At 40.9% G+C, this 4,268-nt stretch overlaps 1 long non-coding RNA gene across 1 annotated transcript in view; it reads left to right on the forward strand.

The window, feature by feature from the left end:
- The window catches only part of LOC127539597 (uncharacterized), a 1,907-nt gene extending 50 nt beyond the window's left edge, over positions 1-1,857 (forward strand). Inside the window, exons 1-2 of the long non-coding RNA XR_007947999.1 lie at positions 1-431; positions 1,086-1,857. The exon at positions 1-431 is cut by the window's left edge and continues 50 nt beyond it. This is a non-coding gene — a long non-coding RNA (uncharacterized LOC127539597). The remainder of the gene's footprint in view (positions 432-1,085) is intronic.
- Positions 1,858-4,268: the final 2,411 nt, after the last annotated feature.

A 4,268-nucleotide genomic window follows, 5' to 3' on the forward strand; every position in this document is an offset into this window, starting at 1 on the left:
ACGTATCTCCACGTTTGTCATGTTGTGCAAGAAAATTCAGCTCAAAAGGGAAAGAACAAACGAGGTGAAAATACCAGCTGCTGATCTCTATTTCCCCATAGTTCTCTCCGGACGCAGATGACCCTTTTCAGCACAGACCTATTGGATCGGCCTTGAATCACCACATTGCTGAGAAGAGCCGAGTCCTTTCCGTTATCTTCTTGTTTCTGGGTACAACGTTCTCCCGGTTCCGCTCGCCCCGCTCATCATCCGTTCTTGTACCTTCTTCCAGGCTTTTCCGAAACCAGCCCGTTCCTCATTTCTTGGAGCACAACAGCGTCCGCGCCATTCATCCACCATAACTCCCTCAGCCGCTCCCCCGCCGACGGCAGCCACTCCGTTTCCAGTTCCTTATTCCTACAAAGAGGGCGGCCACAGACATTTGTGCACACGTGGGTCCTTCTTGCGCTTTTATGGTCTCTTTGCTTTACAGGCCCAGCGATGGCCCCGCTGGCTCAAAGGTCACGCACAGTTTTATAGTCCTCTGGGCCGAGTTCCAAACTCTCTCCAGAATGACCCAATCGTTCACAACTCCTCCAACAATGCATTAATATTCCCATTTTCCTGCCTCCCCTACAACATGATATCGTTACCTATGGATAATATGATATTATCTTAGCCAATCGGAGAGGGGTCAAGTGGTACTTCAGAGTTTGTTTTAATTTGTATTTTTCTAATTAATAATGATTTAGAGCGTTTTTTCATATGACTATAGATGGCTTTACTTTCTTTGTCTGGATTTCTTTAATTTAATTCTTGAATAGATGGCTTTAATTTCTTTGACCATTTATCAATTGAGAATGGCTTGTATTCTTATAAATTTGACTCCATTCTCTATGTATTTTAGAAATATTTTAGAAATGAGGGCCTTTATCAGAAACACTGTTTTAAAAAAAAATTTTTTTCCAGCTTCAAATCCTTCAAATCACAGCTGCGTTGGTTTTGATTGTACAAAACTTTTCTCTTTTTTTCCTCGTAAATTTATTTATTTATTTGTAATGTACATTGTTTTATGAATCGTGTTCTTTTTCCTTTTCTGGAGGCAGATGGCGGTTTCTATCCAAAGTACATTGGGATTGCCTTGGATCACCGAACCAAGTCTTTCATTGTCGATCATCACCCACTCTTGCTATTATTGTGTACAGTGTATTCTGGTTCTGCGCGTTTCGCTCAGCATCCGTTCATATAAATCTTTCCAGGCCTTTCTAAAATCAGCTTGTTATAGGACAATAATATTCCATTACCTTCGTATACCACAACTTGTTCAGCCATTCCTCAATTGAGGGACACCCACTCATTTTCCAATTCTTTGCTACCACACAAAGGGCCGTCACAAACATTTTTGCACATGTGGGTCCCTTTCCTTCCTTTATGATTTCCTTGTAAAACAGACCCACTAATGGCACTGCTGGGTCAAAGGATATACACAGTTTGATAGCCCTTTGGGGATAATTCCAGATTGCTCTCCAGAATGGAGATCAGTTCACAACTCCACCAACAATGCATCAGTGTCCCAGTTTTCCCACATCCCCTCCAACTTTTATCATTACCTTTTCCTGTCATCTTAGCCAATCTGAGAAGTGTGAGATGGTACCTCAGAGTTGTTTTTTTTTTTAATTGTGCAAAAACTTTTCAATTTAATGTAATCAAAATTATTCATTTTTTGTTAAAAAAAAAAAAAAAGCATGTTCTGAAGTTCTCCTTTGGCCATAAATTCCTCCCTGCTCTACAGATCTGAGAGCTAGACTATCCCTTGCTCTCCTAATTTGCTTATAGTATCACCCTTTATGTCTAAATCATAAATCTGTTTCAACCTCATCTTGGTATAGAGTGTTAAATGTTGATCAGTGAAAGATCCCTATAATTGAAAAACTAAAGTCAGGCCATGACTAGAAGGGAGGAGCTCAAGATTTGGGCCTGCCTCATTTTCATTGCAGTGAATCCGGTCAACGGTAAGAGAACCATTCATTCAGCTGCTACAAAAAAAGGTTTTCCTTTCCAGAGAGACCAGGCTGAGTCTCTGGGGGAATAGAGTTAAGTACTCACTATAATGTCAGAGCCACCTCAAGGGGGTTTCTACCTATTGTAGCTCTTAAGGCCTCCCCACCAATTTTCCATTTAGAGAAAATGAGTCATAATTATACTTTTAATACTTAAATTTGGAACAATGATGAAGGATGAGCAAAAGCAAGATTTATTCATTAGAAAGCAAAAACAGGAATGATCATTAATTAATTATTCAAACCATATTAAGCACCGATGATGTGCAAGGTGCTAAGAATACATGTACAAAAAAATAAAATCATCTCCGTTCACAGTGAGCTTCCATTCTCCTGGGGAGAGATAACAATAATATATAAAGTACCTCCCAGCATAAAGGTAAAGGAAATAAGTACAAATAGATACAAACCAGGTCAGCACAAGGAAGCTTGGGAGGGAAGACACTGGAGGTTTGTTCTGAGCTCATTTTAAAGAAAGAGGGAAGCTGTGAGGAAAATTATTTCAAGAGCATGGAGAACGACATGGGAAGAGGGACAAAACATTAAATGGAGCATTTATTAAGTGCTTATTGTATGCCAGGCTCTCTGCACATTATAGATGGCTTTCAAAACTAAGCACAGAAGCATTTATATTTTATCCTTGGGGCCAAAGGAAGCCACTGGAAGATCATGTTATTGCAGCGGTCACATGTTTTCCTGTGCTTAAGGAAAATTATTTTAATAATAGAAAAAGGATGGGTGTGAGGTGGGGGGAGAGACCAGAGTCAGGGAGACTTAATAAGACGCTGTTGAAATAATCGAGGCAAGAAGAGATAAAGGCCTGATCTAATGTGGAAACTGTGTGAGTGGAAAGAAGGGATTGAATGCTAAAGATATAAAAGGAGAAACAGCAAGGTGGCCATATCTGGAATACGTGACTCAAGGAAGAGTGAGGAGGCAAGTATAATACTGAGGTTATAAACTAAATACTAAATAAAAAGAAACTAAAAAGGATGTTGGTACCTTCAAAAGAAATAGGGAAGTTTGGAAAGGGGGAGCGTTTAGGAGGAAATCGAATCATAATATTTACTTAACAGAAGGCAAAGGTAGGAAGGCTTGAAACATCAGTCCCCTCCTAATGCATTCCCCACCAGTGTGCTCTTCCGGCACATAGCTCCCTTTCACAGAGCACTGAGAAAGTGTTGCGCTCTTTTAGTCACGTTAAGCTGGGGGGGGGAGGAGGGGGGGAGAGAGATAACCATGAGCCATTTGTTCATTTTGTCACTGTCCTGCCAAGGGCCAAATTAGACCTGGGCCTTTTAAAATCTGCCTCATTACACATAAGCCTAATGTAGCGACCCTTAGAGTTCTATCAATCACCAGTTATCTCTTCAACATCATCTGATCAATGTAATACCTCCTCAATGTCTTCCATTCCATAATCCTTTAAATCAATTAGCATCAGTTTTTGTTTTTTGAAACAAAAAGACGATTTACTAAGAAAATAAGCTGTGACAGAAGTAGAAACGTTTTCCTCGACAGTCTCTTCCAGAACACCTCAGTACCCGGGGAGGGTTGGTACCAAGCCTTCACCCCAACCCAAGTTCATTTCCAGACACAGAACAGTCCCCAGGTGAGTCGATCTAATGAACCACCTTGGATTCGCTGATAAGCTGTTGCCGGGCTGGTCACCTGAGGCTTCCCTCCTTACCCAGCATGGCTGGCCAGAAATTGGGGCACCTATTTCCTGCCTACCTTCAATACTTTGCTCCCACGGGATTTCCTACAGGAGGAATCCTGATCCTCCAAATACTCCGCCTCTTTCCAAAATCACCTTATACACTTTTACATAGAGACAAAATGTAGAATGTCTCATGGTTTTTCACTTACCGATGGAATTGTAAACTCCTCGAAGGGCGAAGGGCGCATTTTTAGCTTTGACTTGGCACAAGGTAGGGATTCAATGAATGGTGATCTATTGAGTGATTGCTGAGGTCCCTTCCCATTCTGAACCTGCAATCTCAAATTCTTCCCTTTGCTGAGCCTCAGTTTACTCATGTTTCAAATAAGGAAATTGACTTAAGATATCTCCAAAGAACCTTGCGAAGCTGAAATTCTGTGACTCAAAATGGAGAATCAGTGATTTTCTTCCTCTATCCCAGAGAGCTTGTGAAGTCTCAAATGAAGGACTCAATGACCTTGGAATTTATGGTTTTCTGTATCATCTTTTCGAGCTTTTGCTGATACTCA

This window comes from Antechinus flavipes, chromosome 6 (assembly GCF_016432865.1).
Source record: "Antechinus flavipes isolate AdamAnt ecotype Samford, QLD, Australia chromosome 6, AdamAnt_v2, whole genome shotgun sequence".
Classification (NCBI taxonomy): Eukaryota; Metazoa; Chordata; class Mammalia; order Dasyuromorphia; family Dasyuridae; genus Antechinus; species Antechinus flavipes.